Raw genomic sequence first — 23772 nt, 5'->3', positions numbered from 1 at the left:
TGGTGGTTGTGTTCTTCTATGTCTTTGATTTTTGCCCTTATCACTCATGAATTTTCATTAACACTGTTGAAGTAAAATCACTCTCCTAGTTATAATTAATAAGGAGCCCAACCTGGGAAATTCCGAACCAGGTTTTCCCAAAGTTTGGGGGTGAAACAGACCATACTTATTCATGTTACATCAGATTAAAATTGTAGGCTAATGATCAGATAATGAGAAAAAGATAAAACTAAGTCATGTTTTAATTAATTAATTAAGAAAGTACATTTTATTTATCAATCCTTCATCACTAAGATTATGTGAGAAAGAAAAGATAATTTCTTAGCCCTTTCCAGCACCCACAGAGTTCACGTTGCCTGGGGATTTGTAACAAAAATATTACTTCCAATATACATTTAATCTCTTTCAAAGAAATGCTTCAGCCTAGCTTTTATTTTGTGTCCCACGCTGATACAATATCCCCTTTTGTTCTTAGCACAAAGGATTCTCCCACACCACAGGAAACGCTTACCAAAAAAAAAAAAAAAAGCACTCTTTGCAACATTAGAGATGAAGACAGAATTATAAGGGAAATGCAACTACTTCACATTTGAGAAAATCTTCTAAAAAGTACTTTCATTTTCATCAAACTATTATTTGTATTATGGTAGCTCTGAGAAGCCCCAGTCAGGATCAGGGCCTGGGTACTGTACACTGTACAAACAAAGAGTAAAAGGATGGGCTCTTCTCCGAAGACTAACAAGTATAACGGCAAATACTAAGGGCTCGTCTGCACACAAAAGTTGTTCTTCTTTAACAATACTGGTCTACTTAGGGTGACCAGATGTCCTGATTTTACAGGGACAGTCCCGATTTTTGGATCTTTTTCTTATATAGGTTCCTATTACCCCCCACCCCCGTCCCGATTTTTCACATTTGCTGTCTGGTCACCCTAGGTCTACTTAAAGTGGTACAATCCTAATGTGGACTCAATTATAACAGTATAAAAATGGTTATATCAATACAGTTTATTCTGTACGTGAAGGGGAATAAACTATAGCATTGTTTATACTGGTATGATTGCATCTATACTGGTGGTTGTACCATATAACTTTTTCAATATAAAAACCACACCCATAGTCATTATTGTTATATTAGTACAAAATCTGTGTGTAGTTTAGGCCTAACTTACATAAAACAATCTTCTGAAGTAATCAGTAGCTGGCGCTGTGGTTTAACTGTAATGTCGCTATTTCATAAGAGGCAAAATTCAGGGGTCAGCAGCCCCTGAACTGGCACAAGACTGATCTCTGTTACCGTCCTACCTCAGCAAAAAGAGGTTATTGTAAGTCAGCAAGAACCCATTCACAATACATTAAGTTAAAAAGTACTTAACATCTAAGCTCAGCTCAGTGATGGATTCTATGAAGCAGCCTCTAGAAATACATGAAGTCAAAGGAACTATTCTTTCAATAAAAATGAATCAACTAAAAGTTGTGTGTGAGTCAGCGAGGGTTATTCTGGTACCTTGAGTACTGTAATTCACAAAGCCTTCCAAGGACAGGGACATTCGCAGACTTCAGCTATGAACACTTGTAAAAGATACTTCACAAAAAGGCATTACCTGAGCAAAACCAATTTATCTTCAAATTCAGTTTGCCAGAACATGTTTATTTTATACAAGAAATTACAGTTTACTTATGTATCCCCTTACCAATGGTTCTACGGTTAGCATTAAATTACAGCTTTAAACCACAGCTCTTCATACGGGAGCTCAAGGGTACACTGACACAGGGGAAGCATAGGTCAGAGCAGCCTTTGAAAAGGCACAATACATGCGCCTCACCCCCTATGATGGCTTTGCTCTGCTGCTGTAGTGTGAAGGCAAGAAGATATCCATGCTCACAACTGATCATTCCTTCCCATAGTAGGCACTGTGAGTATTAGCTAGGTAGGTGCAATGACTGTGAATACAACTAGCAATGGAGGTTTCTGGTTCCCATTCCTCTTCCCCCACCCCTGCCTTCTTGTGCGCAAGACAAATCAGAATCTAATTCCTCACTAATGTGTTATACATCTTGCAATAAAATATATAAGCACTGGATTCAGTACACTGCATTTGAGTGTACTTTATTTACTGGTGTCATTAAAATGTGGACTAGTATCACAAGAGAATGAGCGTCTGGCATGATTTTAAGAGACATTAAAAACTCATTAAAAATGACCCTGAGTTAAACAAGAACAAGAAAGGACAAATGGGAACCGCTGCACCTAATAAGCCATAACCCTAGCAAATGGCATCAGAATTCAACACAATTAAACTACAGATTTCACTATGGGGTTTGCTTCTTGTTAGTTTCAGTTAATGTAATAAAATAATAGTCAAAATGATTAGAATAGATCCACATTTATCCCAATGAAATGGGGGATAAGGAATTTATCTAGATAACTGGAGACGTTTTTGTGATGTTGTGCAGTCTATATGGTTTTATTAAAACATGATAATAAGTGAATATAATGTAACTGGGATATGCTTCATGCAAAAGGTCTCTTGTAAAGTATCATTACAAAGCTTATAATCTACTGAGTGTGATCATCCAATTTGTATAAATGTACCACTCTTGTATCTAAAACTAGAAATATAAAATATAACTCTGAGGGCCTATTGTAATTATGTAAAGTGTGGGCCATTAATGATGGTTTGGAATCTTGATGACTCCCATTGTCTGCAGATGGCTGTGTTTACCTGTGAGTCTTCCTGTATATGTGTGTGCTGGCAAGTGAGTAATGAAGTCTTGCAGTGACATGTGATCATGTCACCTGAACTGGAATCCATCTTTAACCTGGTGCTTTTCCAATGGGGGGGGGGGGGGTGGAAACCCAGAGGGACAAAGGGGTCCCGCCTTATGCAAAAGATATATAAAGGGGTGGAAGAGAACAAAGGGGAGAGTTTTTACTCACGAAAGCTTATGCCCAAATAAATCTGTTAGTCTTTAAGGTGCCACCAGACTCCTTGTTGTTTTTGAGCCATCATGAAGAATCCCCTAGTTATCACCTGAGCTGCAACAAGAGCTGTACCAGGGGAAAGAATTGTGCCCAGGCCTGGAAGGTGTCCAGTCTGAGAAAAACTTACTGAAACATCTCTGAGGGCGAGATTATCTGTATTTAGTTTGATTAGACATAGATTTGCGCATTTTATTTTATTTTGCTTGGTGACTTACTTTGTTCTGTCTGTTACTACTTGGAACCACTTAAATCCTACTGTCTGTATTTAATAAAATCACTTTTTATTTAGTAATTTACTCAGAGTATGTATTAATACCTGGGGGAGCAAACAACTGTGCATATCTCTCTATCAGTGTTATAGAGGGCGAACAATTTATGAGTTTGCTCTGCATAAGCTTTATGCAGGGTAAAACAGATTTATCTGGGTTTAGACCCCATTGGGAGTTGGGCACCTGAGTGCTAAAGACAAGCACACTTCTGTGAGCTGTTTTCAGGTAAACTTGCAGCTTTGGGGCAAGTGATTCAGACCCTGGGTCCGTGTTGGAGCAGACAGGAGTGTCTGGCTCAGCAAGACAGGGTGCTGGAGTCCTGAGCTGGCAGGGAAAACAAAAGCAGAGGTAGTCTTTTGCACATCAGGTGGCAGCTCCCAAGGGGGTTTCTGTGATCCAACCCGTCACAGGTACCTTCTTTGCATTTTGTCAAATATGAAATGAAAGTGTTCTTAAAACGAACAACATGTGCTGGGTTATCATCCAAGATTGCTAGAACATGAAATATATGGCAGAATGCGGGTAAAACAGAGAAGGAGACATACAATTCTCCCTCAAGTTGTTCAGTCACAAATTTAATTAACGCATTATTTTTTTAACGCGCGTCATCAGCACAGAAGCATGTCCTCTGGAATAGTGGCCGAAGAATGAAAGGGCATAGGAATGTTTAGCATATCTGGCATGCAAATACCTTGCAATGCCGGCTACAGAACTGCCATGCAAACATCTTTTCTCACTTTCAGGTGACGTAAATAAGAAGAGGGCAATATTATATCCTGCAAATGTAAATATACTTGTTTGTCTGAGCGATTGGCTGAACAAGAAATAGGACTGATTAGACTTCTAGGCTCTAAAGTTTTACATTGTTTTATTTTTGAGTGCAGTTATGTAACAAAACAAAATCTACATTTGTAAATTGCACTTTCACATTAAAGAGATTGCACTTCAGTACTTGTATAAGGTGAATTGAAAAATACTATTTCTTTGTGTATCATTTTTACAATACAAATATTTGTAATAAAATAATAATATAAAGTGAGCACTGTAAACTTTGTATTCTGTGTTGTAATTGAAATCAACATATTTGAAAATGTAGAAAAACATCCACAAATATTTAATACATTTAAATTGGTATTCTATTGTTTAACATTGTGATTAAAAGTGCGATTAATCACGATTAATTTTTTTAATCATGATTAATTTTTTGAATTAATGACGTGAGTTAACTGTGATTAATCGGCAGCCCTAATAAAAAGACATATGTTCATAAACAGTGAGAAATAGTCAGAAACAATGGAAGGTGGACTGAGTAAACTCTTCGGGCTGAAGGTTCCCTTTTATTGTATGGAAGCTTTTACAAAGTTATTCCATTTCTAAAATTGTTTGTGTGTGTAAAAAATTAGTTTTGCACCAACATGTATGTCTGTGTACACAAATCAGTTTTGCATCAACGTATGTAACTGCAGCATATCAGTCCTCTGTTAAATACCAGCTAAAGAATACACCTAGTTTTTAATCAACAGGGATTCCTAACCGCAAAAGGTTTGTAACTTGATATCCCTAGAACAGGAGGTTAGAAGAACTTTCTAGTTCCACAGTACACCTCTACCTCAATATAACGCGACCTGATATAACACGAATTCGGATCTAACACGGTAAAGCAGTGCTCGGGGGGTCGAGGGGGGAACTGCGCACTCCGGTGGAGCAAAGCAAGTTCAATATAACGCAGTTTCACCTATAACGCGGTAAGATTTTTTGGCTCCCGAGGACAGCGTTATATCGAGGTAGAGGTGTACTTGCAGGTTTTCTAACACAAAAAACTGTCCTTTGGGAAGTTTTTCAGGGAAGTAGGTCACTACTTTTGCAGACCCACAATGCACTGGTACAGCAATAGCTGGAGAGAATGCTAGATGTGCTCACAAGGAACCACTTTACACAAACCAGACTGGTTAGTGTTTCAGGAACAAACAGTGCTAGAAATATTCAACCTTGAAGTTTTGCAGTTTACTAGTATCAGGGTTCCCTCCCCACTCTGAACTCTGGGGTACAGATGTGGGGACCCGAATGAAAGACCCTCTAAGCTTATTTCTACCAGCTTAGGTTAAAAACTTTCCCAAGGCACAAATCCTTCCTTGTCCTTGGATGAGTACTGTTGCCACCATCAAGTGAGTTAGACAAAGATTCAGGAAAAGAACCACTTGGAGTTCCTGTTCCCCCAAAATATCCCCCAAGTCCCTTCACCCCCTTTCCTGGGAAGGCTTGAGAGTGACCAAGGTGAGCACAGACCAGACCCTTGGGTTTTTAGGACACTAAAAACCCAATCAGATTCTTTAAAAAAAAGAACTTTATTATAAAGAAAAAAATAAAAGAAGCACCTATGTAAAATCAGGATGGAAGGTAATTTACAGGGTAATCAGATTCAAAACACAGAGGCCTTGGCTACACTTGCGAGTTACAGCGCTGTAAAGGCTCCCCCATCGCTGTAACTCACTCCCCGTCCACACTGGCAAGGCATTTGCAGCGCTGTATCTCCATGGTTGCAGCGCTGTATGCACTCCACCTCTCCGAGAGGAATAGCGAGTATTGCGCTGCCACTGCAGCGCTGCGGCACCAGTGTGACCCGCCCAATGCGCTGTGAATGGCCTCCAGAATTATTCGGCAGTATCCCACAATGCCTGTTCTAGCCACTCGGGTCATCAGTTCAAACTTTACTGCCCTGGCCTCAGGTAACCAACCATGTGACCAACCCTTTACATTCCCCGGGGAATTTTAAAAATCCCCTTCCTGTTTGCTCAGCCTGGCGTGGTGTGGAGTGCTATCAGCGAATCTTTCCAGGTGACCATGCCTCCACGCGCCAAGCGAGCCCCAGCATGGAGCAATGGTGAGTTGCTGGACCTCATCAGTGTTTGGGGGGAGAAAGCTGTACAGTCCCAGCTGCGCTCCAGCCGTAGGAATTACGATACCTTCGGGAAGGTATCAAAGGACATGATGGAAAGGGGCCATGACCGGGACGCCCTGCAGTGCAGGATTAAAGTGAAGGAGCTGCGGAGTGCCTACCGCAAAGCCCGTGACGCAAACAGCCGCTCGGGTGCTCCCCCCGCGACCTGCCGATTCTACAAAGAGCTGGATGCGATACTTGGGGTTAACCCCACCTCCACTCCGAGCACCACCATGGACACTTCAGAACCGGGGGGGGGGGGGGGGAGAAGGAGGAGGAGGAGGAAGAGGAAGAGGAAGAGGAAGAGGTGAAGGAAAACAGGAGTGATGGTGGTGGGCCGGATGGAGACACCCCAGACTCCCTGGAGCCATGCAGCCAGGAGCTCTTCTTGAGCCAGGAGGAAGGTAGCCAGTCGCAGCGGCCGGTACTTGGTGGAGGACAAACAGAAGAGCAGGATCCCGGTAAGTGGGTTTTTTTTTCGGGAAGGAATTTTTTCGGTGCGGGCTCTTTGGGAGAGGAGGGTTAGGCATGCATGCCTAGAGGCGGAATAGTGCATTGATGTGGTTTATCACATCATGGTAATCGGCCTCGGTAATCTCCTCGAATGTCTCATCCAGAACGTGTGCAATGCGCTTGCGCAGGTTTATCGGGAGAGCCACCGTGATCCTTGTCCCAGCCAGGCTAACGTGTCCGTGCCACTGTGCCGCGAGGGGCGGGGGGACCATTGCTGCACACAGGCAAGCTGCATATCGGCCAGGGCGGAAGCCGCATTGCAGTAGAAGACTCTCCCTTGCTTCCCAGGTCACCCTCAGCAGCGAGATATCGTCCAGGACGAACTCCTGTGGAAAATGTTGGGACAGTGTTCAGTGTAGGTGCCCCCTGAAGCTGTTGGCTCTCCCCAAGGCACAGAAACACAGAGGACAGTGCAGCTCTGAAACAATCAGTCCCCCTTACTCACCATTTTGAGGCTCCCGTGGGATATGTGTGCTCTGTTTCGGACGGGAAAATTATGCTATTGTGTAGACCCTGTGTGTTTCTACTCCTTAAGTGCGGGGGGAATCGTTACTCTGTCTGGTATAAACAATGTTGCCTCTGTTAAATGTTGCATTTTGCCTATACAGCTGCATCAACCTTGAGACCTCAGCCGTCCCTCTTATCGCCTGCTCAGAGACTCCAAAGACTCAGGAAGAGACCGCGAAAAAGCAAAGAAGACATGCTGCAAGAAGTGATGCGGCAATCTAGTAAAGAGAATGAGAAAGCACAGGACTGGAGGGAAAGAGAAAGCAGGATCCGCTAGGAAAACGCAGCGCACCGGCGGCAAAGCACCGCGCACCGGCAGCAAAGCACTGATAGGCTCATAAGCATCCTGGAGCGCCAAGCAGATGCTATCCAGGAGCTGGTAGCCATGCAGAAAGAGGAGCAAAACTATAGAATACTATATTCTTGTGGAGGCCCCTGCAGGGCCCGGGGCAAATTGCCCCACTTGCCCCCCCGGGCAGCCCTAACCCACAGGACAGCATGGCACTTTTACTCTCATATCCTGAAATGTGCAGTGTTGCTGTAGCCATGTCAGTCCCAGGATATTAGAGAGACAAGTTGGGTGAGGTAATATCTTATCTTTTATTGGACCCACTTCTGTTGGTAAGAGAGCTTAGAGACAGAAGAGCAAGCTCTTCTTCAGCTCTGTGCAGATCGAAAGCTTGTTTCTCTCATCAAAAGAAGTTGGTCCAATAAAAGATATTACCTCACCCATCTTGTCTCTCTAATATCCTAGAATATGCTGTCACACAATCCAAAGATTAGGGCTATTCAAATTTCTCTTGCATTTTATAATAACAATATTTGCTGAGAGAATCATGAGTGAGAACAGTGCTGGCCTTACCATGAGGCGAACTGAGGCGGCCACCTCAGGTGCCAGACTGTGGGGGGCGCCATTAGGACCAGAGTGTAGAAAATTGTGTCTGCTGCTGGTGCAGATGTATTCTCTCTGCTCTAGATGAACAGAGATGGCGGAGTGTTGTCCTGGAAGAAGGAGGGCACAAGAGACTAGGATGACCAGACAGCAAGTGTGAAAAATCGGGACAGTGGGTGGGGGGTAATATGTTTATGTCAATACGGATTCTTCATTCATACAGCTGCCGCAAATGAAGGCAACCATAATAAATGGAAAGGCAGGCCAACTACACACTAGGTCCCAGAATGTTCAAAAGGTCACTTTCCCAATTGTAGTTTTCAGTTTGTTTATTTCAGACAAGAAACTGGCAAACTGAAATAGCTAAATTGTGATCACGTTGCCTTCCCGTATTTCCCTGACCATCTGTCACATCATAGGGCTATCCAATTTCCTCCAATCTCTTGACACACTGTAAACCCTCCCTCAGAAGCACTTGGGCAAGGGTGCCCCACTTTGCCCAGCCCAGGGCATCCTTAGGAAATTGCTTGGGGGGGTCTAAAAAGGGGGAAATCACAGTTGTGGTCATCTATAATATAGAGGAATGCCCCCCAAACACTACAGGTGCCAGTATGGGATAGTCTATCCCAATCCTAATAGCCTCTATTTAGGATCAAAATGGAAAACTGTATATTGCAGCCAATATTCTCCATAGGTTACAGTTGTGTATCAAAAACCAGGGCAGGCACATTGTAGAACTCCATGGGCCACATTTGGCTCCTAGGCTACCCTTGCTACCTCTGTGTTCTTCATTAATTCCCCTATTTGGAGCCGGTTGGAAAGCCAGTGAAGCTGTATAAGAGCATTTAGCAAAGGTAATGGTCATTTTTCCTACCTGAGGTTAACAAATGGCAACCCTTGAGAGGGTTTTACTTTATTTTAATTTATTTATTCATTTATTTAATGAAACTGTTGTTCCGAGTTACTTCTCTGTTTGCTTCTGGGAGTCCATGAAAAGCATTTGTCAGCACAAATTGTTGCTGAGGAAGGAGTTAGGAAGGATTTACACTGACTCCCCCTGGCAACAGAATCTGAAAGGAATTAGCAGTTGCTCACCAGTCCTCAAGAAGCCTAAAGGGAGTTTGTTTCTCTCATGCTATTTCCGTGCAATATTTCCAAGATGACACACCTCTGCCTCCTCACTCAGCAGGCCCTGCTTCACAGGAGACCTGGCTTGCTCTTGCTGCTTTCCTCAGTTCAGTGGAGTCATTGTCCCACCAGACCCTGATTGCTAATTAAAGGTAAATTTGTAGTGGGGTTTTCCCTCTTGTTTCTCTTAGCATTTCCCAGTTTTAAAGAAACTCTTTAAAAATTTTCCAGTTTTTCTGATCCAGCTCTGCAGACTGTGGAAAATTCATCTGATAATCCAGCTTGTTCAGTTTTGTTTTGTTTTTTTAAATAAAACAACAGATTGCAGATTCTATGAAAATCAGTATTAAAAGCTCAATGACAAAGTGTTTCTAATCTATACCGAGGTTTTCAGCATGCATGTATGGTAAGAATCCACCCCACCAGCATTGGTCAACCACCTCATTTCTTCATTCATGATCTGTGTTAACTCTTTGGTTTCTGTGGTCTTTGAAGTTTCCACCCAGTTCTTCAAATAGAGAAATGCAGTTTTCCTCTTCAGAAAAGGTAGAGAGGGCTGGGCACCCAAAACCTGTGGATTTCAGAAGAGCTGAGGATCATCACTGCAGAGGTTTTGTGCATCTTCACTGCTGCCTCCCCACCCTTTGTCTGACTAGGATGTATGTAAAGGATTCTCTGACCAACCTGAGTCCACCCTCCATCAGGAGAAACTACACAAGTTAATGCTGACTTGGTCACATCATAGTACCTCACACTAGCTTGCTATCTTGATGGCAGCAGGATAGAGTCTGATAGAGCACAGCTGATCTCCTAGCCACCTTCCGTTTTGTCCTCTTCCTATCCATGGAATTTGAACTCCCTTGAAAGGCTTTCAGTGGGTCATACTGTGGGGGAGGGATAGCTCAGTGGTTTGAGCATTGGCCTACTAAACCCAGTGTTGTGAGTTCAATTCTTGAGGGGGCCACTTAGGGATCTGGGGCAAAATCAGTACTTGGGCCTACTAGTGAAGGCAGCAGGCTAGACTCAATGACGTTTCAGGGTCCCTTCCAGTTCTATGAGATAGGTATATCTCCATATAATATTATTATTAAAATAGAGGGGGAGGATGCTGTGGACCCAGCTCTTCCCTCTCCCATGTCCTCCTTAGTGGAATATGGGATCCTTTCTGCTCACACAGAGGGCAACATTTGGCCCTCCATTATTATTAATTGATATTGCACCATTTGTGCATGAAGCTTCACAAGCAAGTAAAATGACTGGTCCCTGCCCTGAGAAGTTGCCATCTTAATTAGAAAAGATTCCCAGGACAAGAGCACTTCAAAAGTGCTGTGTCAGATAAAAGATAAGACAGTGGTGAATTTCTGTATGGAAAAGTACAGGATAGAATATTACCACCCTCAACCTATAAAGGCACCATAAGAAGTGTCAGTCTCTCATCCTATCTCTAGCAGTGTTCAAACGTGATGCTGCAGAGGAAGGCAAAAAATCCCCACAGTTAAACAATGGTAACAGTACTGCAAAAGCTTCTAATTTTTCCCAAAATAATTAGTTATGGTTTATATCATATTCTCCAATAATATTGAGTTTTTCTAAGGCAATCAGCAAATTTTAAGAGCCACCACTGATGCCAAATATTTAATGCTACAACATGGTGCTGAGGGGGAATGGAAGACCCTAGATAGCCAGAAACACAACATTTAGAGTAGAGCTACAAAAAATATTCAACCCACACAAAGTCAAACTGACAACATTTACTTTTTTTGCAGATTATCCCACGGGATTAAAAATAAGCATTTCTTCCCCACCCTCACTATCCTTTTGGGGAGCTTTAGTGGAGAATTGTACAGTCTGCTGGTCTGTATACGAGGTTCTCAACAGCCAGATTCTGTATTGATCTAGTGTGGGTAACTTCATAAATGATGGATGGCCAGCACAGCTAGCAAGCAGTGTTGCTAGAGCCCATTGATAGACCCCATGTGTAGCTGTGAGGCTGTGCTGAGCAAAGCCACATGAGTTCTTTTAATTGTGTTGGATGATATTTTAAGTTTTGCACTAGCAAAATTTTCCAAAAACCTCCTGATTTTGAAACTCAACCTGGCAAATGTACCCAGTTCTGCGCAGCATGTGGGAAGATCAGCAGAGGTCTCCCTTCTCCACGCAGCAAGAAGCTGAACACTTGCATTACAGGAGATTTGGAGGCAGGTTATTTTTTATCTAATGCAAGGGCTTTTTATTATTATTATTAATTATTTGTACTGTACTGTATTAATTATTTGTAGCACCTAGAAGCCCGACCAGGACCCGACTGTGCTAGGCACTGTACAAATGGAACAAAAAGATGGTCTCTACCCCAAAGAGCTTATTGTCACATCCACTAAGACTGCTGTGAGGGGAATCCAAACCTCTATTTTCTGGATCGCCCAGCTGCTTCAAGTTCTTGGAGCCTGAACATAGTCCAGCCACTGTCTCAATCTGGGGGACCCAAGGCACATTCTCAGGGCACAGACCTATCCAGCATCCTCCTCTGAGTGTTCGAACCCACTGTCCAGCCACCTATTCCCGCGCGGCACAGCGCTGACTCCCCCTTATTCAAACACACCCGTCTTCCAGAACTCCACGCAAAGATGTGAAGTTTTTAATTTACAGTTTAACTCCCTCAGGGGCATGCAGTAGTTGTGAAGCAGTCGACTCACACACACATTGTCCAGTCTAACACCTATATCTAATCATGTAAAGAACAAGAGAGTATAGATCATACACAAGAATCAAACATCCTAAACACAATGTCACTCACTAGCTCACCCTTCCCTTGGGAGATCACCTGTGTTCTAGCAGGCAGGATCCTCCACTCCATTGCCTACCCTCCTCCTGCAGCAGCCTCGGAAGCCTCCCTCATCTTAATCCGGTGCAAAATGGCTCTCTCCCCGAGTCCCTGGTGCTGGGTCAACTACTTATTTTGTTCTGCCTTTTGGTAATTTTCCAGTGCTCTCAATCCCCACCCCCCCAAATTCAGACAAGGGGAGAAAGTGTCTTCTCCTAGCTGGAACAAACCCATTGTCTAAAGGTGTTTTACTCTGCAGACAATCCATTGATCGTTGAGTGCTGAGATCACTTCCCATTGTCTTTGGCCTGACAAAGACATAAATGACACAGCCCTGCTAACTCATAGTGGATCCACATACATATAAACTTTCCAAGACACCGTAATTTCATGACACAATTTCATAAAATTATCCACAATTCAGAAATGATACAGACAGAACCTCTATGCATCTGAAGAACTGGAGTTTTTACCAACAAAAGCTTATGCCCAAATAAATCTGTTAGTCTTTAAGGTGCCACCAGACTCCTTGTTGTTTTAGACAGAACCTCCAATTCATTAGAGTTACAATCTTTATATAAGACAAGAGACAAGAGGTGGAGACAGACAGACCGGGGAGCACAAGGCATCCTGGATGGTGAAAAAAAGAATGTCTGAAACACTGGATAGGGAGAAATAAAAAATATATTTCAAGGCTTCAGAATGCATAATAAATAATAAGAGGAAATTTTAGCAAAACAGACCATTGTTACTTAAGGTCGATAAACTTTCCTCAGTGAACATGCTGTGTAAAAGTTTGGAGATGTAAAAAAAAGGAAATGTAAGTTTGTCAATCAATAATTCTAAATCATATCAGAGCAATAAAAATTATATTGCTAACAGCTGTATTTCCTCTTATTTTGTAATAAGCTACATTATAGAATGTTTAGCCTAGTGTACTAATATTTAATTCTAACACTCATTACCTGTACTACAAATAAAAGGAATTCAGGAGAGGGCCGCCAAATTGTTTTACCAGGGCCTAGTCAGTGCTACTGAATAAATAGTATCTTGAATGAAGGGGATGGTGACCCACTCTTTTTCCCATGAGGGGTCATTAGGAAATAGTCCCACAGTTAGGAATATTAAGCTCCCTCAGATGCCAATTTAGGAGTTCCTGATAATTCCCAACCAGGTCTTCAGCTCCCTCAATGAAGACTGGAGTGAGAGGAAACAACTCCAGGTTTACACTTCATGCTTGAGAAGACCAATATCCAAGTTTTCTGATGAATGATTCTATCATGCAAGGACAGAAAATTCTTATTCTGCCCCTGGAGAAAACAGTTCCACTCATTCCAATGCCTAAAGATGTCAGCAAAGTGGGCTAGGCAGGCCATCAACATTGAATCATTGAAGGTGTGAGCAAGAGATTGCTATCATTCAAGAAAACATGCAACTCTGGTCTTAAGTGCATTGTTAGCACTTTATCTATATGAAAGCCACCTCACTTTAGTGTGAAACAGCAAATGCTGGTGAAAGGAAACAATGTCCTCACAGAGTGATCCAAGAACATCAAGAATCCATTGAACAGCTGTTAATGACAGTCACATCTTTAATAGCCTCATGAAATACCTGGCACAGATTTTAAGGCCTTTTCCTAATAACAAGAGCATAGCAACAGAGGGTCCTGTGGCACCTTTGAGACTAACAGAAGTATTGGGAGCATAAGCTTTCGTGAGGAAGAACCTCACTTCTTGCATCTGAAGAAGTGAGGTTCTTACCCACGAAAGCTTATGCTCCCAATACTTCTGTTAGTCTCAAAGGTGCCACAGGACCCTCTGTTGCTTTTCACAGATTCAGACTAACACGGCTACCCCTCTGATACTTAAGAGCATAGCAGTGTATGAAACAGTGACACTATGGAGCAATAGGCGCTGATTCGGAATGGTAACAAGGCTACGTTGTGCTTACCTATCATCACCTGAGAACCATGTAAATCTTTGTCTGTTTTCAGAAATGCCTTGAGTAAACATTCCCATGTTCTGTGTTCTAACATAGCTTTAGAAAAAAACCTGCCTCTTCATCAGAACGAGAGGCACACCTTGCAAAAGCCAGGAGCTGTGCAGCACCAGAGACTTTCCAACTTGCTAAGTAGTCTCCTGAGTTTTGAAAGCAGTTGCTCTCAGATGTCCTCAGCCACATCACTAATATGGCATGAAACCGTTGTTATTTGAGAAGCCCAATGTTTACAAGTTGGTAGCTGCTTCATGCGCTGTAACTTTTGAAACCACGTCTCTTGCTCACAGAAGGGTAAGGTTTTCTGGAATAACACCCATCTCAAATGGCTGTGTGATTCATAGGGATAACCATTAAATGCCTGAGTGGGGTTCATGCTGATATTGCCAGTTTGGGTTATCATGCCCTGTTGATTTTTTTTTTTTTTAAATATTCTCAGATTTGTCTTTCACTGACTGAAGTTTGGTTTCTAAATATTGTGTCAACTCTGAAGATTTCCTGTTCTCAGCTGCAATCACTTTCCATCATACCACAAACTGTTGTTTTGCATCGATCAATACAGAAACCATACATCATGTTTTTGCCATCGTATTTCCTCATTTTCTTTTTTCGCCATCAGTGGAACAGCTTGCCATGCAATGATCAATCTTTCTGAATCACCTCGGGCCAGATCTGAGGCCATACAAAGAGTGAATGAGGTATGCAACATGGTCACAGGAGGCTCGGTAGTGCTTTTGGGCCTTAGCAATTACAGTTGACACATCTGGTATTCCAATGTAGTGATACATTTGGTCATTGTCTGTGTGCATGGCTACTGAGTCAGACCTAGTAAACAGTGTTTGTAATGGGGCTTTTCCCGTTTTGTATAAAATAAATTCAAACACACACACACACGTTCACTACCAGAGGCTATAGCAGCCTTCTACACACTTACCTCTTGAAATGGTCTACAGTAAACCATCAGCTGGTATTTTCAATGGACAAGTAAATTGATTACCCTTACAAGGACAGATCATGACAGGGCTTACAGTGGGTATCTACTTTTATTATTTTATATTTATTGATTTTTTTCCCAAAAAACTTTTACATTATTTGATGACTGACCTCAGCCTCCATGGATCTCTCCAGGCCTCCTCTGAGCCTTTGACCCATAGTTTGGGAAACACTGATTAAGAATTTTGTTTTTTTAAAGGGAAAGAATAGAATCACAGATTAATAGAAATGTAGGACTGGAAGGAACCTCGACAAGTCATCTAATCTAGTCATCTGCACAGAACCAGGACTAAGTATTATCTAGACCGGGGGGTAGTCAAGCATTTTTTGTCAAAGTCCAAATTTCTTGGTCAAGATATAGTCAAGATCCAGACTCCAGAGAAACATTTTTCACACAGCAATAACAATAATGATAATAATAACTAAATAGTAATATTTCGGGGTCCGTTCAAAAGCGTCTGGCAGTCCAGATTTGGCCCGTGGTCTGCCCATTCCTGACTGGTTTATCTAACCTGTTTTTAAAAACCTCCAATGACAGAGATTCCACAATCTTCCTAGGTAATTTGGTCCAATGATTAACTACCCTTGCGTATAACCTAAATCTCCCTTTCTGCTATTTAACCCCATTACTTCTTGTCCTATCCTTAGTGGATAAGGAGAACAATTCATCACCATCCTCTTTATAACAACGTTTTACATACTTGACTAAACAAACCCAGTTTTTTTCAATCTTTCCTCATAGATCATGTTTTCTAGAACTTTGATCTTTTTTGTTGCTTTCCTCTGGACTTTCTCCAGTTTGTCCACATCTTTAGCCCCAAGTTTGTTGCCTGGAACTGGACACAATACTCCAGTTGAGGCCTTATCAGTTCTGAGTAGAGCGGAAGAATTACTTCTCATCTCTTGCTTACAACACTCCTGCCTTTCTAATTTTGTCCCTACATGCTTGTGTTGTTTTGTTAATATTCATCCTTCATAATAATAATCTGAACTAATACAGAGAATCATATATCAATACTAAAACTCTAATTTAAGAAAGCACATGGCAATTTAATAGGTCATCATAGCTTGACAGCCGAAGATGCTGCGTATTAACAAAACCATTTTGACACAGACAGCTATACTACCCCATTAAAACACAAACAAAATTATCAGTCATCTCTAACCAAACAAATCTATTTTTTACTACAGCTGAACCAAACAATACTCCTTTAGTGACAGAGAGTTAATGGTTCCCCTAGAAAAAGTATGTGGATGCATTCTAAACTCAGTAAGTAACTCAAAGCTTAAATGGAAATCCACACACCAATCAGAGATCCTTGCTTCATGTGCCTATATCCTACATGACATACAGATGGTGTGATCTGTAGTACTAGTGACTATCTATTGACATGAAAGATTGACTCATATAAAGGTTGCCCAGAAAACCAGACCTAATTTTTTTTAAAGGCAAAAAAGGCTATTTTAAATTAGCTCCCACCAAATAGTACGAATGAAAACTTGTGACTAACTACAAATGTGACTAACTACAAATGAAATAGTTATATAAAGTATGAATCACAACCACATATTTATTAGTTTCTGAGTGCCAACAATATGCTCGGCACTGTGCAATACAGAGAGGAAGACACAATAAGACTACTCTGCATTTTTGAAGCACCTTCGTTCCAAACGTCTTCATGTACTTTACAAGCTCTAATGAACTGAGCCTCAATGTAAGTCTGTAAAGTAGGTAAGTGTTATCAACCCTATTTTACTGAGGAAAAAACTGAGGCACAGACAGACTGTGCTGTCCAAGCTTACACAGGAAGTCTGTAACAGAGCTGCAAAGACATCCCTAACTGTAAGATGAGCTACAGTTATGACCTGATCTAAATGGCAAAACTACTGTTGGCTTCAATTGTAGCATGAGTAGGTCCTTAGGTGATATAACCATTAAACGCTACTCAGGCTGTGTCTACACTGCCACTTTCCACGCTAAAACTTTTGTCGTTCATGGGTGTGAAAAAACACACCCCTGAGCGACAAAAGTTTTAGCACTGAAAAGCGCCAGTATAGACAGTGCTTTATCGCCGGGAGCCTGGCTCCCGGTGATAAAGCTACCACCACTCGTTTGGGGTGGGTCTTTTTATAGCCAGGTTTCAGAGTAGCAGCCGTGTTAGTCTGTACATGAGGTTGAAGGATTTCCACTCCATACGGCTAAATGCAGTGCCTTGCATAATGACAGGCTAAATGCAAAGTGGAACAGATTGTTTAGCATAAGTAGTGAGCACATATTCTAAGGGACCATTCAAAGTGCTAACAGGCCACTCTACCTGGAATGGTCCCTTGGAATATGTGCTCACTACTTATGCTAAACAATCTGTTCCACAAAAAGAAGAAGAGGAGTACTTGTGGCACCTTAGAGACTAACAAATTTATTAGAGCATAAGCTTTCGTGGACTACAGCCCACTTCTTCGGATATGCATCCGAAGAAGTGGGCTGTAGTCCACGAAAGCTTATGCTCTAATAAATTTGTTAGTCTCTAAGGTGCCACAAGTACTCCTGTTCTTTTTGCGGATACAGACTAACACGGCTGCTACTCTGAAATCTGTTCCACTTTGCATTTAGCTGTGATGCTAGCTAGGAGTACCTTTACCAGGCCTGAGAGCTCTGTGTGGCTCTGTTGTCTCTCTCACCAACAGAAGTTCGTCCAATAAAAATTTTATTAAGATGATGTTTTTAAAAAAAGTGAACGGTACAGAGTTTAAGCATAGAAGTTTCTGGTTATCAGGGAATAACATAGATCGGGGTCCACAATGTGGTACCTGCGGGCGCCATGGCGCCCGCCGGGGCATCTAAGTGCGCCCACGTTCTGGCCAGCAGACGAGCATCTGCCGAAATGCCGCCAAGAAGCAGCAGCATCCAGAGGCGGCGCCGCCAAAATGCCGCCGATTTTCGGCGGCATTTCGGCAGCGATGATGCTGCTTGTTGGCAGCATTTCGGCGGCAACGCCTATTGACGTTGCCGCTTGTCGGCGGCATTTCGGCAGATGCTCGTCCACCACCCTGGTCCTCTGTGGCTCATCGTCTGGCGGGCGCCAGACGAAACAGGTTGGGGACCACTGACATAGATTATCAAGGGGTGCAAAGTTCGGTTTAAGATCAGGGCATAAGGAGTACATAATCTGCAATATCCCCAATTGGGGGTAAAAGGTTGACGGGTCAAAGTCCAGACATTGAGATATGAGGGTATGTTGTTCATATAATGGCTATGTTCGGGTGCGGAGTATAATGAGTGGATACGATTATTACCTCACGCTCCTTTTCTCTCTAAGGCTACGTCTACACTAGAGAGCTTACAGCAGCACAACTGTACCAATGCAGCTGCGCCAGCCACTCTAAGATCTCTCATGTAGCTGCTCTATGCTGACAGGAGAGAGCTCTCTCTTTGATCTAATTAAACCACCCCCAACAAGCGGTGATAGCTATTTTGGAGAGAGAAGCTCTCCCACCAACATAGAGCTGTGCACACTACCACTTATGCCGGCAAAATTTATGTTGCTTTGGGGTTCACACCACTGAGCAACATAAGTTTTGCCAACATAAGTGGTAGTGTAGACAGGGCCTAAGCTTCTTTGTAATAACAGAAAGATTTTCCCCTCAGATCCACATGGTAATACTCAACTACAGTATTAGCACTCCCTAACATAGAATCATAGAATATCAGGATTGGAAGGGACCTCAGGAGATGATCTAGTCCAACCCCCTGCTCAAAGCAGGACCAATCCCCAACTAAATCATCCCAGCCAGGGCTCTGTCAAGCCTGACCTTAAAAACCTCTAAGGAAGGAGAGTCCACCACCACCCTAGGTAACCCATTCCAGTGCTTCACCACCCTCCTAGTGAAAAAGTTTTTTCTAATATCCAACCATCACAGGAAAAGTCACACAAATCAGAGAAACACTGAATACTGAAGCTGAGTACTAACATAGAGACCTGAGATGAGACTTTTCCCCTGTATTTTGAGGATCAAACCATTTTGATGTCTATAGTATTTCTTGACAACACTTCAGTGCAAAAGCACTCCTGCTTATTGCCAGGCTTGGGATCTACTAGCAGCAAATCAATAGTGGATAACTTCACCTTCAACTCATAGAGAGAGAGAATTTTTTTCCCCTTTAAAATATTGATGGGCTTGCTCCCAGAGTCATCTTGGAACACAAGCCTTAAAGGGTGAACCAACAGAATTGTTAACTCAATTCCCTAGGCAACATCCCATGCTGAGCTGGTATTGTTACAATAATGAGTTCTGTTCCACCTGATCCAAAAGCACCAGCTGATCCCTATTTTATAGACTTTTTAAATGGGAAAACGCTTTTCAGCCAGTGCCATAAATCTTTTAATTAATCATTGATAGTCAGATGATAAATCATATTCTTTTGCTGTACAACCTAACCTTTTATCCAGAAACTGAATCCTTCACAGGCTATATCAGGGGTAGGCAACCTATGGCACGCGTGCCAAAGGCGGCACACAAGCTGATTTTCAGTGGCACTCACACTGCCTGGGTCCTGGACGCCAGTCCAGGGGGCTCTGCATTTTAATTTAATTTTAAATGAAGCTTCTTAAATATTTTAAAAACCTTATTTACTTTACATACAACAATAGTTTAGTTATATATTATAGACTTACAGAAAGAGACCTTCTAAAAACATTAAAATGTATTACTGGCACGCGAAACCTTAAATTAGAGTGAATAAATGAAGCTTCGGCACACCACTTCTGAAAGGTTGCCGACCCCTGGGCTATATAGAAGGTATAAGTATCTGTTCACTCTGTTGGGATTACTCCAGGAGCTGTTGCTCAACAATACACAAAGATTTCAACAGTGCATACGCTACAGTGCAGTAGTTTCATAGATTTTTTTCTTTTGTATAGAACCTGCAACCCTCACACCAATGAGTAATCTTTATTTATTTTAGTAGTTCTGTTGGGACTACTCGTGTTAGTAAGTCTTGCAGGATTGGGCCCAGACTTCTTTTAAGTACTGTTATGGTGGACATTTTTTGGATATAGTAATCATATTTACATTTAATAGTTTCTGAAGCTTTGTGAAATATGGATTATGAAACTTAAGGACAAGTATATAAACAGAGTGTATGTAAAGGACGCAAACGCTGTACTTTATAACACAGCGGGTATCTCTTGAACAAAGAAGCCCTGAATAGTACATTTGATACAATTGATACAGTCTTACATTTGTCTTGGTAACTTAAGAATTATGCATGATTCTTTTGGGCGGTCTCTTCATTTCTTTTGCTCTCCAGAATTATGTGCCGTACTTTCTAGCAACTTATCTAAACCTAATAATTACAACAGACACATGGCTGTGAGCCATATCACAAAGGATGAAGATCAATTAGTGAAATAATGTTGGGGGGGGAGGTTGGTTTGGGGGGGGGGTTGTTTTTTTGTTTTCTTAATTTTTACTTTAGAGCTAAAACTCAGTTTAAAAAAGTCTTAATTAGATGTTTGTAAAGTGCTTTCAGAAAGGGCCCAATCCTGCCAGGTGCTGAGGTTAAGTCAGTGGGAGCTGAGAGTGCTCAGCATCTTACAGGATTGGACCAAAAAGAGCTATATATAGATGCTAAGAATACACTCAGGGTGAAATTCTCATCCCTTTGGAGTCAATAGCAAAACTCCCATTGACTTCAATGCCTCAGTTCCTTCAACAGAGCTGCAAACAGAATTCAGCTTTCTAGACTCTCAGTACTTTTTCTTAACCACAAGACCTCTGTAACTGTAAGCTGAACTACAACAGTTAGGGTCTCCTATCTGAATGGCAAAACTCCCATTTACTTCAATGGTACCAGGATTTCACCCCTAAATATTCCTAACCAAACTGAGGGCCTAATGCTGAGAAATAGTGAGCACCTGCAGCTTCCTGGAAGCCATAGCCTCCTGAATCTCACACCCTTATTGTTAAACAAGACAAAAATAAACTTTTGCACGTGAGAGTCTAAATGAACAATAGGAATTCTATTTCATATTTTCTCTTTGAACTGAAAAAATGAATACAATTTAATGCAATTCCTGAAACACATCTTGGAAGAGATACACAGCTCTTTATGACTTATCTTAATATCAACTGTATTTTGAATATCAAATAATGCCTATGAAGCATTGAATTAATGTTGTAATTGTCAACAAAATTTCTCTCTCCAGGCTCAATATTTCTTCCAAAGTTATTCATATGAACAAGACATGAGCTCCTTATAGTGAGATATATGTAATAAAGATGGTACTTATAGAGGACTTCACTAGAACTAAGATAAAAGATATGGTTTCTTTATAGCCTCAGCATATTGATGTATTGTAGAACTTTAAAGCATCTCAGCAACCAAAAGAACATTCTAACTGAAAAAAGATGGCAGATACTGTAGATAGGGTTGGCAGAATTCAATTTTTTAAATAATGTCCATGGATAATATCAATGTTTATTTTTAAGCATTTTTTCCTCTTTTTATCTAGTTAAATTTTCACAGTTGTGCAGAAATATGGATTTTGAGCTTTTTTTGTTTGATTTTTATCAATTTACATTCTCACAGCTGTGGGAAATTATGGAGGGTAATTATTACAGATAATTATTTAAGGACAGTAGGTGTTGAGATTCAAAAAGTTCAAGCTTTATAACTGTTAAAATACAAATTGTTAACATCACATGTCCAAGTATACAAAGTAAATATTCTTTAGTCAAACTCTAATAAGTTTACAAGCAACAGTTTTCTTAATTTGCCTATCTGTAAATTTTTATCATCAATGCAAATTTTTACAGTTTATATGCATACAGTGAAATTGATATTTACCAATAAAATAAATTCTTCCAAGCCTAACTATACATATTTATTTTAAATACTTTGGCTATAAACATTTAAGAAGCTGATGATCAAATCATAAATTCTTTCAACAGTGCAAGTTTTAAAAAAATCCTGGACCAAATTACTCAACCTATTGTTCTTTCAAAACTAATTTTGCCTGGCTATAAATCTAGACTGCCCGGATCCCTTCTGCCTTTGTTTCAGCCCCATCCCCTCCCAGGTTTTTCTATCTAATTATCTGACTCCCTGCTAACATTGCTCTTTGCAATTTACCTCCAGGAACCAATAGGAACACATGTCATTGGGAATTAGGGAATTGCTGCAGAATACAAACCAACAAACAGGATCATAAACTATCCAAATGCCAAAACTTTCTTTAACCATGAGATGTAAGGGCAACACACCATATTTTATTCCATTTACTAATACGATATAAGAGAACTAGTCTTACAAAGCAGAAAAATGATTATTTAATTCAGATGTCTTTGTTGTCCTTGAGACTAAGTGCTTAATAGCGTATTATATAGCAACATACTGCACTTTATTTATATAATCAAAAAGTAAAGCCCTAGTCATTTAATTCCTTTTACAGGGCAAGGTGATCAATTCCAACTACAGTTAAAGAATTCCCTAACTCCATTTAGGAATCCATGTTTCTTGTTTGTGGCAATAACTGCTAGAAAAAGCTCATCGGCTCTCTCATATCTGATGCTTACCATACATCAGCTAAATAACCACATTGGGTTACTGAGAGGAGCAGGAAGGACAAAAGCTGTGCTGAGCCACCTGAAATATAAGCCTGTTGACATAATAATCTAATAAATATGTACATGTACCAAATTTAACACTCCTGGTAAACAAACTCTGTTAACATTCACTGAGAATACTGTTTAAGAATAAGGAAATATGCTTTCCAAACAACGTGATAATCTGTATTGGCTATCTTAACTTTTCTGTCTCTGGTGAGTCAGTTAACCTGCAAAAGACTTAAATGGATACATAAAATGAGATGGGAGACCCACAAGAAAAGCAATTAACCTTTCTTCAAAGGCTAACCTTTTGCTCTCTCTTTCACCTACATATCTGAACTCATCTGTTTAATACAAGTGTATTACAAAGAAGGAAATATTAAATCAAGAAGACTTTACTTGACTGGAGGTGAATCAAATCCATCACTGTTTCCACAACTACTTTTTATTCTTAATTATGTTATCTAAAAACAAAACATACAGGCAAAAGAGTTCTGTCTCTCTCAAGCGCCCACTTTGGGTCACACAGCAGGTGGCAAACTGGAAAAGTACAAACCAGTAATAGAACAGAACACTTATCCTTAAAAAGTATCTGCCACGCTCATTATGTTTGGTTAGTCTAGAGAAAACAGATGATATGAATGAAAAAGGTATACCAATTTCCAGAGGGATCCTCACACCACCGTTCCGGCTTTCCAGCTCCCAGCCGAAGGAAGGCACATTCGTAGCTGTTAAAAAATGATTGAGACGCTTGTATGTGGTTATTGTCTATCTAGTAACTGGATACCAGTCATTTCTTCTGCCTACACTCCTCGCCTCTCTTTGCCTTCTGTCCCCCTTCCATTAAATGCAAATGATTCACGCCATTTGAGACTAGTGTGAGCTCCTCATTTCCATGGCATTAAACGGAGGGCTTAACAGTTCATGCCTCCCCAAAGGGGCTGTAGCAGACACAATGACCTCTCCCTGGCTCCCTGGGGCCGAGATACTTGGAGAGGCCATTACATCTACTCCAAGGAAGCGAACAAAACCTGCCTCCCCTTGGCTGCGCCTCGAGTCGGGAACAGCCCGCTGGCGTGAAGCTCCCCTCGGGGGGAGGCTGATGGCTCCAAGGCGTCTGCAC

General features: G+C 41.4%; 1 protein-coding gene across 4 annotated transcripts in view; it reads right to left on the bottom strand.

Annotated features, from left to right (window-relative positions):
* The window catches only part of PLCH1 (phospholipase C eta 1), a 168065-nt gene that overhangs the window by 143926 nt on the left and 367 nt on the right, over positions 1-23772 (bottom strand). For all 4 annotated transcript variants that reach the window (XM_005286968.5, XM_024102552.3, XM_008165035.4 and 1 more), the window contains exon 2: positions 23306-23377. The gene's annotated coding sequence lies outside the window, so the exon portion shown is untranslated. The remainder of the gene's footprint in view (positions 1-23305; positions 23378-23772) is intronic.

This window comes from Chrysemys picta, chromosome 9 (genome assembly GCF_011386835.1).
Source record: "Chrysemys picta bellii isolate R12L10 chromosome 9, ASM1138683v2, whole genome shotgun sequence".
NCBI lineage: Eukaryota > Metazoa > Chordata > Testudines > Emydidae > Chrysemys > Chrysemys picta.
Note: the sequence above shows the minus strand (reverse complement) of the source record. Positions and strands in the feature narration are given on the sequence as shown.